At 42.5% G+C, this 13,552-nt stretch overlaps 1 protein-coding gene across 4 annotated transcripts in view; it reads left to right on the top strand.

Annotated features, from left to right (window-relative positions):
• Positions 1-13,552, top strand: part of SPATA16 (spermatogenesis associated 16) — a 253,112-nt gene that overhangs the window by 191,297 nt on the left and 48,263 nt on the right. The gene's annotated exons all lie outside the window — the stretch shown is intronic.

Raw genomic sequence — 13,552 nt, forward strand, 5'->3', positions numbered from 1 at the left:
AGGTACAGATGGTCTTTCTGTGGTTTACAAAGAACGTCATCTGTAACACACAGAAATGGAACAGAAAATCACACTGACAGGATGAAAATCCCTGTCCTTTCTTGTAAACATCTTTTTACACAGTGATCATGAAAAGTGAGCACCTTGACCCCCTCAAACCGGATTATAAAGCAATCTAGAGCTGGCGCTATAGGACAAGAACTCCTCTTCATTCCTGTCTAGACACTGATGAAATTGGACACTTCTGTTTGCTGTGAGAGTAGTCCAATTTTTGTTTGAATTATATTTGCAGCTATTATTTATCAGCCTTAATACCCATTCCATGGAAGAATGTGCTTTATAGAACACATTCTTTCATGTTACCTGCTATTAGCTCTTTGAATTTCTCTTGGGTTTTAGAAGAGGATGGTTTACAGGGAGACATATACTTCAGTTGAAAAGAGGCAATTATTTTCTGTACAATCTGAAAGACTTTGGTTAGTTTTCAGTTGAAAGATGTTGATAGAAGCACCTCGGGATGGGGAAAGGGTGGAAGGAAGGAAGGAAGGAAGGAAGGAAGGAAGGAAGGAAGGAAGGAAAGAAAGCAAGCAACATCAGCTTATCAATGTTGAAACTTGGTATCTCAACTGACCTGCTTTATGAATTGAGCTTTAAATAAGGCAAGTCACTTTTAATGCAAATAATCCTTATAATCAAAACAAAAAACAACATATGGATATGATCTAAGTTACCCTCTAAATATAACTGGTTGCAGATCTTGAAAACAACTAGTTACACATAACTAGTTGTTTGCAATCAATTTATTTTCCAAATAACTGTTATAATTACACGAAATTAGAATTGTAACTTAATGAGGGATAACAGCACTACTTTCATAATGTAACTGTAACTTTAACTTCTAAAATTATGGCATGGTGGCCATGCTAAATGGTGAAGGAGAAATGGCATACTGGGGCTGACTGGCACCATTGCTCTCTTTCATACCACAGATCAGTGGCTCTTTGGTTTTCAGGTTTTTTAGGAACTAAAAAAGTGACTAGGTCCCTTTGAGATATGAGAAAGTAAATCTAAGAAGATACCCAGAGGACCTTCTCATCTGCCGCTCCTAAACTCTGGAATGACCTGCCGGAGGAGATTCATCATATTACTACTATTGACGCCTTTAAAAAGGCTGTCAAGATGGATCTCTTCCAGCAGGCCTTTCCAGACTGACCTCCTACTCCACTGACACTGATACGGAAAGCCTTGTCCTCCCCCAAGAAGATGTTTCGCCTCTAGTTTGTTAGTTTTGATGGTCTTGCTATTTTATCTAATTTTAACTTGTTTTTATATTGTTCTTGATTTGTTTAATTCTGTTTTAAGGGAGGGCAGGGTAGGGGATTATTTAATTTTTGTGGGTTTGTATATGTATCATGTATTTTATTGCTATTTGTTCATTTTGTAACCTGCCTCAATCCACAGGTAGAGGTGGGAAATATAAATAATGATTATTATTATTATTATTAAATTGGAGATTTTTAAAAACTTTAACTACTTATTTAAAGCAATGTTCCAAGTTCTGGCAGTACCCTTGGGATTTTACAAATCCTTGCAGGTTTTATGTGAACAATTCTTCTTCATTTCTGGGTGTATCTAAACCATAGAAATAATGCAGTTTGACACCACTTTAACTGTCATGGCTCCATCCTACAGAATCCTGGGATTTGTAGTTTTGTGATCCACCAGCACTTTTTGGCAGAGAAGACTAAAGACCTTGTAAAACTACAAATTCCAGGATTCTATGGGATGGAGCTACTTCACTTAAAGTGGTGTCAAACTGCACCCTCTACAGCAGTGATTCCCAAACTCTGGTCCTCCAGGTGTTTTGGTCTTCAGCTCCCAGAAGCCTCAACAATCTTGGCCAATGGTCTGGGATTCTGAGAGTTGAAGTCCAAAACATCTGGAAGGCCAGAGTTTAGGAATCACTGCTCTACAGTGTAGATGCACCCTCTATCAGGTACAAGTAGAGTCAAGCATCCTGCAGTACACCTAGACTTTGTATACAATGGGAAATCCAAAGGACGTCTTAGCAGACCTATCTTGAAACTCCACTACCTGTAGGGGTCCCAGTTGAGATGTAAATAGACTTTAAATTTCCTTTGAAAATCTCCCAATTGCTGCATGGCCAGAAGGAGGAGGAGCCTGCCTGCACAAAATATATCCTCCCCAGTATACCATCTTTAGTAAGGACTGAAACAACATGCAGGCATCTGACTAACATCTCCAATTGCTTTTTTCCCCCTCCTGTTGGTTTGTAACAACTTGCCAGATGAAGAAGCCCATGGAGCTTTGAAAGCTTGCAACAAGTATATTGTGCATTTTGGTTGGTATCACTGATGGATTTTTTTCTTTTACCTGTGGGGTTATTATGCTAAGAATTGGACAAATGCATCTGAGGAAGTAGGCTCAAGTCTACAAAAGCTCATGCTATCGACTTCAGCTTTTTAGTTAGTCTCAAAGTTCTGCAAGATCCCTTTGAATACTGATTTTTCAGAATAACATGGCTAGGTCTTTGAATTCTATCAGATGGGAGTAGTGTGAGAAATACCTGAGATCAGTGGTGGATCATGGACAGAACAGGAAAAATGCCTCCTTCTGAAATGTGGTAGGGAGGCACCCACCCATAAGCCAACCATACCTGATATATCCTCTGTGTTGGGATGAGGCAGAGAAGTGGTACACTTATTGGCATTTCTTTTTTCTTTTATTTTTTGGAAAAATAATGAGGAGACCTTCAGCTGGCAACCTCCAGAGAAAATTGTTCACACTATGTAATTACAGCATTTAGATACTGCTTTAACTAGCTTGGCTTCATCCTTTGGTTTCCTGGGATTTGCAATTTTAGGCAGACTTTAGAATTCACTGCTCCAGCACCTGACCAAATTTCAAATCCCAGGATTCCAAAGAATGGAGCCACGCCCATTAGAATGGTATCAAAGTGCTATAACTGAGTACAGTAGGCCCTCCACATTTGCTGGGGTTAGGGGCACAGGATCCCCATGAAAGAGGAGAAACCCAAATTAAAATAAAACACTACCTTTTTTTACTTTCCAGACCACCTCTCTAGGAATCTCTAAGTCCTCCAGTGCAACTTTATGGTCAACATATGTCAAAGGTTGACCATAGAATCATACTAGAGGACCTACAAATGCCTAGAGAAGTGTTTTCTCTAGTAATATCTAGATCTTCCAGTGCAACTCTATGATCAATTTCCCTCAGAATTTCTCTGGAGGGCCTAGAGATTCCTAGGGAGAACATATTAATCAAATCCATAAATCATCAAAACCGCCAACATGAAGGGCGAACTGTAGTGTGAAAGACACCCAAGGCCAGGCCCCCAAAATTTTTTTGCATTGCCTGCATAATTTCTTCCTTACATAAAGCACAGCCCTTATCAGCTACTCATTTTTGCCTTCACACAGTTGAGGGGGAGGGGAGTTTTATTGTTGCACCCACCAGCAAATCTTCTGTCTGCTCATTTCCTTCCTATTGAAATGCCCATTTTCCCAAACCTTATGCCAAGTTTGTTTCCTCGCCCCCATTCCCATTTGTCAGGCATTCAGCTCTTTCCTGTGCTAAATCATCCAATTCTGTCAGCCTAAAGCCTCCATTTAAGCTTGCTATTTACTTAACCTTCACTGTACCAGGATGAGGTGGTTTCGGCTTCATCCTTGGCCACTTTATTATTTTCTTTACTGCAGCTTAGTCGCCTCTTGAACTCCACTGTAGCTCAGGTAATTCTCATCATGCGCTCCATATCCCTGTGGGCTCTTATTGCTGCCAGAAGCAGTTATTTACACTCTCTTTCTGCATTTTTCGTTGCCACTGAAACACAACCCCCTGACAGCATTCAACCTGCTGTAATCCCCCTTCCACACCCCCTCCTTTCCCCTTTAAAAGATGAGAATTAGGCTGTAGGTTATTTCTTCCATTTGTTGCAGGCCCACTGTTAGGCTTACGGAAAATTGTCATGTCTATTGAGTGCTAGTCTGAACAGGCACTCAATTTGGTTTTGTGTTTGAGAGCAAGGCGAAGGGAGAGGAGAGCTTCTGAGGTTTAGTAAATGAGCCCAGCAAAGAGACAGGTTGAGTGTCATTTTCTACCTGATGTGCTCATTTTTTACATGCAAGGAGTTTCTGGCATGGACACATTCAGAAACATGGCATCACTGCCTGTTATCTGATATGCTATACGGTCCATATTTCCACCACCACCCAAAGTGGAAAAAACAGAAGAAAAAGAAAAGCTTATGCCCCACTCCTCCCCACCAACATGGTCCTCACACTAATATTGTATCAACATTCAAAGAGGTGGAAAATTTAACCCTAGGTCTCTGTTGTGTAGCTTGGTCTTTTGTCTCCTCCCCATCTTTCAGATTATTGGTTAGAACAGCTCTTAGAGAAGGACCTCCCCAAATGTGGATGTCATTATTATTGTATTTGTTGTGTTGTTGTTGTGTACCTTCAAGTCATTGCCAACTTACCCCGACCTTAAGATGAACCTCTTGCAAGATTTGTTGAGAGGAGGTTTGCCATTGCCATCTTCTGAGGCTGAAAGAGTGTGACCTGCCCAAGGTCACCCAGTGGGTTCCATAGCCAGGCGGAGAATCGAACCTTGGTCGCCAGAGTCATGGTCCAAATCTCACACCACTATGCCAAGTTGATATCCCACATTGCTTTGACTATGGGTTCCTGAATGGCAGGAGTTTGGACTGGATGGCCCTTGAGGTCTCTTCCAACTCTATGTTGTTATTATTATTATTAACCTTTATTTATAAAGCGCTGTAAATTTACACAGCGCTGTACATACAATCTTTTAGTCAGAGGGTTCCCTGCCCTCAGGCTTACAATCTAAAAAGACATGACACAAAAGGAGAAGGGAGTGGTGGTGCGGAATAGGATCAGGTCCAGCAGATCTTCTCCACCTCCAAGGCCTAGACCAAGGCAGATGGACTGGAGGAAGGGCTTGGCTTCTTAATGGATGATGAAAAGGAGGCTTCCTGGGTCAGAGAGGGACTCGCCTCTGGGAACACTTCTCTAAACAATATAGTCTTTAATTCAGTTTTGAAACTGGGTAGAGAAGTGATGAGGTGTGCATGTGGGGGAAGAAGGTTCCAGGAGTAAGGGGCAGCAAGCGAGAAGGGATGAATTCGGGAAGGGGCAATGGTAGTCCTACACTGTGACAGGAGACCTTGACTACCAGAGTGGAGGGTGCGAGTAGGAATGTAAGGAGAAAGAAGGTCAGATAAGTAAGGAGGGGCCAATCCATGGAGGGCTTTGAAAGTCAATAACAAAAGCTTGTACCGGATGCGGAAGGGGAAGGGGAGCCAATGAAGGGAGGAGAAAAGAGGAGAAACATGGTCAAAGCGGCGAGCGGATGTGACAATACGGGCAGCTGAATACTGGACAGAGATTAAAGGATGGAGGTGTGAAAGAGGAAGCCCTGTCAGAAGGAGGTTACAATAATCTAGTCGTGAAACCACTAGGGCATGGACCAGAGTCTTGGCAGTAGAGGCTGAGAGGAATGGACGGATCTTGGCAATGTTGTGGAGAAAGAATCTACAGGCCTTGGCGGTGGCCTGGATCTGGGGAATAAATGACAGAGAAGAGTAAAAAATGAAGCCAAGACTGCGGGCTTGATGAACCGGTTGAATAGAAGTGTCGTCGACAGAAACAGAAAAGGAATAATGAAGGGTGGGTTTAGGTGGAAAGACGAGAAGCTCAGTCTTAGATATGTTGAGCTTCAAGCGCCAAAGCTGCATCCACTGAGAGATGGCAGTCAGACAAGAAGAAACTTGCTCTTCAAGCCCCATCGAAAGGTCAGGGGTGGAGAGATACAGCTGAGTGTCGTTGGCGTATAGATGATAGGAGAAACCAAAAGAACTGATGAGTTTACCTAGGGACAGTGTGTATAGAGAGAACAGAAGGGGACCCAAGACAGAGCCCTGGGGAACTCCAACAGATAGGGGAACAGAGGACGAAATCTGACCACCCGTGACCACTGCAAAAGATCTTTCTGACAAGTAAGATTTAAACCAGTCGAGAGCAGAGTCGGAGAACCCAAGGTCAGAAAGTAAATCAACCAGGAGACAGTGATCAACAGTGTCAAAGGTCGCAGACAAATCAAGAAGAATGAGAATAGAGTAGAGGCCATTTGCCTTGGCCCGCAAGAGATCGTTTGAGATCTTGATGAGGGCTGTCTCTGTAGAGTGTCGTGGGCGGAAGCCAGACTGGAAAGGGTCCAGGATGGAGTTGGCTTCAAGAAACTTAATACAGCGAGAATAAATGACCCGTTCTAGGACCTTAGAAAGAAAAGGAAGAAGAGAAATTGGACGATAGCTAGATAAAGAGGAGGGGTCGAGAGAGGGTTTCTTCAGAATTGGGGAAACGAGAGCATGTTTGAAGTCAGAAGGGAAGGAACCCATAGAGAGAGAGAGATTAAAGATATAGAGGAGCGAGGGCAGAAGAGAAGGGGCTATAGAGATTAGGAGACAGGAGGGAATAGGTAGTAGGTTTGGAAGAATTTAGCAGCGTAGAGAGTTCATCCAGAGAAACAGGGGGAAACCCAGAGAGTTTATTAGTAGAAGGTACCAGGAGGTTAGTGGTAGGGGGCAAGTAGGGAGGAACTATTTCAGATCGAATAGTAGTGACTTTAGTGATGAAGTAGTTGGCGAAGTCAGTGGGGGAAAATGATGAGAAGACAGGGGGAGAGGAAGGTTTAGTAGTGTATTGAAGCAGGAGAACAAACGCTGATATGCTCTCATTAGTGCATATCAGCAATTTAAAATAGTTCTGTTTTGCCATAGACAGAGCGGGTGAAAAAGATAAAAGGATGAATTTATAATGATCGAAATTGGCCGGTTCCCTAGACTTTTTCCAAAGACGTTCAGCCGCTCGAGAGCAGGACCGGAGGAACCTGATAGTGGGAGTGTGCCAGGGCTGAGGCCTAGTCATAGGGGAAGACACGCGTACAGATACAGGAGCAAAGCTGTCGAGAGTTGAAGAAAGAGTGGGATTAAATAAAGACATTGCTGAATCAGCAGAGTCCCCAAGATCAAGAGAAGAGAGAGATGAATTCAAAGTCTGACTGAGATGGTCAGAGTTAACAGACTGAAGGTCGCGGAAATGGCGCTGGACAGTACGACGAGGAGGTGGGATATAAGTAAGAGTAAAAGAAATTAAATGATGGTCAGACAATGGAAAATCAGATGCCAGGTAGTCGGAAATGATGCACTTAGCAGCAAGAATTAGGTCAAGACAGTGACTAGAAGAATGGGTTGAGGAGTTAGAATGAGGCTGAAGGCCAAAAGAAGCAACCAGGGAGCCAAGGCAAGATGAAGAAGGATTGTTGGGATTGTCAAGGTGAATATTAAAGTCACCTAGGATCAGAGAAGGGACTGTATCAGATAGAAAAAACGTCAGCCGAGATTCAAAGTCAGATAGGAACTGGGTAGCAGAACCAGGAGGGCGATAGATGACAGCAACTCGGAGCTGTAAAGGAAAAAAGAGTTGAATACAGTGAGACTCGAATGAAGAGAAACAATAGCTGGGGGGGGGGGGAGAAAGAACTTGAAACTGGCAGGAATTGGACAATAGTATACCGACCCCTCCTCCTCGACCCTCAGGGCGGCTTGTGTGAGTGAATGAGAAACCGCCAAAAGAAAGGGCAGTGGAGGTAGCAGTATCATGGGCCGGGAGCCAGGTTTCAGTAAAAGCGAGAAGGTTAAATGATCTAGAGAGAAAAAGATCATGGACAGCAGTCGCTTTCGGAGCGACAGTTCCAGAATGAACAGAGGAATGGAAGCTGGGAGATAGGAAGAGGTCGAATAGGGATCAGGTTAGGAGAGATGCATGGAGCCATGGGAAGGAAAGGATTCAGTAAGCGATAATCAAAAGAACAGAAGATAACAATTACAAAAGTAGGGTTATAATAGCCAACTGTACTTGGTAATATTGCCTAAATACCACAAGGCACAAGGGATTTAATAGAGAAGGAAGGGGTGGGTTGCTCAAGGTCCCAGCTGCTGAGAGTGATGGAAGGAGAGGTGGCTGATGGATGCAGGGAAGGAAAGCTCTATCCCTTGAGGCAGGCCCAATAGATCAGACTCAATCCTGAGATGGATGTAGGAATGGCAGGCCCTTTCCCTTGAGGCGGGCCTGGTTGATGAAAGTCACTCCTCAGGTGGATGTAGGAAAGAGAGGCCTCTTTCTATGATTCTATGATTTCCATATGAACTTTCCATAGTTCTATGATTCTCCAAAAGTGGGACTCAAAGTGGTTCACAATTAAAAAGAACAATACAATTAAAAGCATGCAAAATGTGCACTTAACATAGAATTAAACTTTTAACAGTAATAAAAAGTCACCCTATAGTTTTTAAAAACTACAATTAAAAAATTAAAAACTATTAAAAACAGTTCAGTGTTAAAATGATACAGCACCCCCTAGCAAAGGTTGATGAACTGCAGCTCCCATCACCTTTCACCTTTGACCAAACTAGCTAGGCTACCAGAGTTGGCACTTTACTGTTCTTGTTGTTGCTGTTGTGTATGCTTTCAAGTAATTTCTAACTTAAATCAACCTAAAACCCAGCAAGATTTGTTCAGAGAGGGTTTGCTGTGGCCTTCCTCTAAGACTAAAAGAGTGTATCTTGCCAAAGGTCACTCAGCGCGTTTCCATAACCAAACGGGGAATTGAACCATGGTGCCATAGGGATGTAATCCCACATTCAAAAACACTACATTTCACTGGCTCTCTGCTGGTATTTTACTTGCTGCATTATAATCTCAAGTCTAACCTGTAGTTACTGTTTCTTTTCCCATCGAAGGCCCCATACAGACAGGCCAAATTAAAGCTGCTTTGGGTCACTTTGGAGGTATGGTGTTTAAATGATGCATGCGTCCTAAGAGTCTGGAAGCTGCACCAAAGCCACACTCCAGTCCTAAAGACTGAAGCATGGCTTTAGCATGGCTTCCGGACTTTAGGACATATGCATCATTTAAACAACAGATCTCTAAAGTGACCCGAAGCAGCTTTTTTTTTGCCTGTCTGTATGGGGCCCACGTTTCTAATTTATTCCTCACTTACTAAGCTTCAGCATCAGGTTTTTCCAGACATTTTCAGAAGAACGCTGTGACATACCATGTGCCTTACAACCTCTTCTTATATCCATCTCTTCCTCTGTTAACATGTCCAAGACAGAGCTTCTTGTCTTTCCTCCTAAGCCCACCCTTCAACTCTCCTTTTCTGTCTCTGTGGACAACATTTCTATTCAACCAGTCCAGCAAGCCCGCAGTCTTGGTTTTATCTTTGACTCTTCTCTGTCGTGTATCCCTCAGATCCAGACCACAGCCAAGGCTTGTAGATTCTTTTTGTACAATATTGCCAAAATCCGACCATATCTCTCCGCCTCTACTGCCAAGATCCTGGTCCATGCCCTAGTGGTCTCACGACTTGATTACTGTAACGTCCTCCTGGCTGGGCTTCCTCTTTCTCACCTCCGTCCTTTAATCTCTGTCCAGCATTCGGCTGCACGCATTATCACTTCCACCCACCGCTCTGACCACATCTCTCCTGTGTTGGCATCCCTTCACTGGCTCCCCCTCCCTTTCCGCATTCAGTATAAGCTCCTGCTGTTGACGTTTAAAGCCCTCCATGGGCTGGCCCCTCCTTACTTATCAGACCTTCTTTCTCCTCACCTTCCCACTCGGGCCCTCCATTCTGGTAGTCAAGGTCTGCTGTCTCAGCCCAGGATTTCCTCTGCCCCATCCCGGATTCGCCCCTTTTCACTTGTTGCCCCTCACTCCTGGAACCTTCTTCCCCCACAAGCAAGAGCCATAACTTCTTTAACCAGCTTCAAAACGGAGTTGAAAACCATCCTGTTCAGAGAAGCCTTCCCAGGCATTGCATAATTGTCACTTACTATTTGATGTTCTTTTGGTGCCTGTTTATCAAACCATTCCTGTATTGCTATGTACTGTATATGCATTATCCTACTTGAGAGTATGTATTTTCCCTGGAAAATGATTAACCTTCCATTTTGAAGCCAAGCCCTCCCTCCAGTCCATCTGCCTTGGTCCAGGCCTTGGAGGTAGAGAGGAACTGCTGGACCTCTTACCCTTTCCCTCCACCACTCCCTTCTCCTTCTGTGTCATGTCTTTTTAGATTGTAAGCCTGAGGGCAGGGAACCATCTAACTACAAAGATTGCATGTACAGCGCTGTGTAAATTTACAGCGCTTCATAAATAAAGGTTAATAATAATAATAATAATAAACTCAGGTAGGAGATGAGTATCTTCCTGCTGTTCAGTGAGTTAAAAGGAACAGCCAGGTAAGCTCAGTATATGCCCCAGTTCCTCCCTTCCTGAACATGCCTACTAAGCTCAACATCAGTCAACAGCGTGATGCAGCAGCTTAAAATGTCAGTCTAATTCTATGCTATTGTTAGCCTATCCTCAATATGACATCCCTTCACATATTTAAGCATGGCTATCGTGTCACCTCTTTAAACTTCTCTTCTCCAAGCTAAACATACCCAGCTCCCTAAGTCACTCCTCATATGGCCTAGCACTGGGTGACACCTGGTGCAGGAACACCTTTCAGTTTGGGCAATCGGTCTCTAAAAGGTTCTCCATCACTGGCTTAGATCCAGGCTATCCATATGAGCCTGCTGGAGCACATAGATTCTCAGGAGACACTCTTCTCTCAGTCCCATCATCTTCACAGTTATGGCTAATGAGAATGTTAGACAGGGCCTTCTCAGTAGCTGCTCCACTCTTCCCAGGTAGACCAGAATGGCTCCCTCCTGCCTGTCCTTCTGCACCACGCAAATTTTTTAAAGTAAAAAAGGCAACAGGCTTTTAGAAATGAGGAAAAGGCTTGCAAAAGGGTGCTGTGTTGTTTTAAATTGTACTGTTTTTCCTGCTTATCATCCTTTTAAGTATATGTTTGAAACTGTTTTCATATTGTTAATTGTGCTAGTCTCTTTTAATGTTGGCTTTTTGTATTTTTTTAAACTACAGTATATTGTAATCATTTTAATTTGTAAGCTGCCTTGGCTTCCAAGCTTATGGGAAAAGTTAATGCATTTTTATTTATATAAATATAAATAAATCCTATAATACAAAAAAGAATCAGGTTATCAGACTAAATGAGGAAAAGGAAGGGAAAAAGCAGGCAGAGCTCAGAAGTATAACACATTAACTTTAAATCATCATCATATCTTTTTATAGCCTTTTTATTTATACAAATATATATATTTATATAAATAAAAAGGCTATAAATATATTTTATTTAAATATATTTATTTAACTATTTTTAAATTATTTAAATATAAATAAAGCCTATAAAAAGGTATGGTGGTGGTGGTGGTGATGATGATGATGATGATGATGATGATGATTTAAAGTTAATGTGTCATACTTCAGAGCTCTGCCTGCTCCTTTCCTTTCTTTTCCCCATTTAGTCTGCTCACCTGGTTATTGCAAGGTCAGCCTTAGCCAACAATCCTTAAGCTAACAGAAACAAGCAATAGTAGGCGTTGGCACCCCACCTGCTTGCTGACATTTTTGCTTCACTTATGAGTTACAGTGAGGCAAAAACCTACCAGAGGCACAACCTGCCATTGCTACTTACCTGATTGTTTATTCTGGCATGAAGGATGTGAGTCCAGAACTTTGCACCTGCCAAGGGGTTCTGACCCTCTTTCAACTGATTCTCACTTCTAATTAATTAGTTCCCTGAAAGTGGAGACAAAAGAGAATCTGCCCCCATATGGTTAGCTGGATATGTAAACAAGATCAAACCAGAAACAAGCAACTAACATCCTTGACTACTGTCGGAGCACAGATGAGTGTATCTTTAAGCCCATCCCTGTGTGTTTGCAGGATCAAGTTCAAATCCTGCCATGAGTCAGTGTCTTGAGATTTTGCTTAAATATTCTGGATTCATGTTAACTGTGAAAAGCCTGTAGAGACCTATGTATTACAGGATTTTTTCCTCTCAACCCTAACATTGCAGGGAAATAGCCAAGCCACTTTTTTGTCCCTAAAGAAAGAGGATTATGTAAAATTGTGACAAGAAGAAAAGAAAAAATTACATTATTCTCACCTCCTAACAGTTCACACACATATTTATTATAACTGTTGCATTTGCTGTCACCACACTGGAGAGTTTGTTTAAAAGATGTGGACAGAGGCTGTCAGCTGTGGTGGCCTGATTATAGAGATACTTATTGTTGTTTTTTGTTGTTGTTGTTGTGTGCCTACAAGTCTGACTTATGAATATCCTAAGGTGAACCTATCATGGGGTTTTCTTGGAAAGATTTGTTCAGAGGAGGTTTGCCATTGCCTTTCCCTGAGGCTGAGAGCATGTGACTTGCCCAAGGTCATCCAGTGGTTTCATGGCTGAGCTGAGAATCAAATCCTAGTCTCCAGAGTTGTGGTCCAACATTCAAACAACTATGCCACACTGGCTCTTGTAGAGATGCAGAACAACCATAGTTTAGTGTGATGTGAAGGAACCCATGAAAACACTGCCTTCTTTGTATCTTCTCCTCCAGGTCAGCTGTGCAGTAGGCATCGGCAGTTTTCAATTCCAGTTTTCATTAATCACAGTTTCTTGTGTTGTCTGCTTAATGTCAACTGTGGTTTCTTTGAAACAAACCTTCTACGAAACATGGGTTCTAAAGATCACTTATTCAACCAAATCACAGTTTTATTTATTTATGTAGGTATTTATATCCCGCCCTTCAGCCCTAATGGCTCTCAGGGCGGCTTACATTTATTATTTTTTTAACCAGACAGTTCCCTGTCCGCAGGCTTACAATCTAAAAGTTAACATTAGCTGGATGTCGAACATTGTCTCATAATGTACTTAGCTGTAACAAGCACTGAAAAATGTTACCAGTATATCAAATAACTTTTCAGTTACTCTCAAAACATGAATTTTATAGAGGCATTTTGAGATATTTGTCTTGTTTTGTGTCATTCTTTTATTAATACTAAGATATCACACACACACACACACACACACACACACACACACACACCAAAGAAAGGTAATGAAAAATGTGACAATCAGAGACTTGGCAACTTACTTTTCAACAGCTATTGGCTACTTTTCAAACAGAGTAATCATAGAATCATAGAATCATAGAATCGTAGAGTTGGAAGAGACCACTAGGGCCATCCAGTCCAACCCCCTGCCATGCAGGAAATCCAAATCAAAGCATCCCTGACAGATGGCCATTCAGCCTCTGTTTAAAGACCTCCAAGGAAGGAGACTCTATCACCCTCCGAGGGAGTGCATTCCACTGTCGAACAGCCCTTACTGTCAGGAAGTTCCTCCTAATGTTCAGGTGGAATCTCCTTTCCTGTAGCTTGCATCCATTGTTCCGGGTCCTGTTCTCTGGAGCAGGAGAAAACAAGCCTGCTCCCTCCTCAATATGACATCCTTTCAAATATTTAAACAGGGCTATCATATCACCTCTTAACCTTCTTTTCTCCAGGCTAAA

Source organism: Sceloporus occidentalis, unplaced genomic scaffold (genome assembly GCF_023333645.1).
Source record: "Sceloporus occidentalis isolate IW3139 unplaced genomic scaffold, rSceOcc1.0.p SCAF_2, whole genome shotgun sequence".
Taxonomy (NCBI): domain Eukaryota; kingdom Metazoa; phylum Chordata; class Lepidosauria; order Squamata; family Phrynosomatidae; genus Sceloporus; species Sceloporus occidentalis.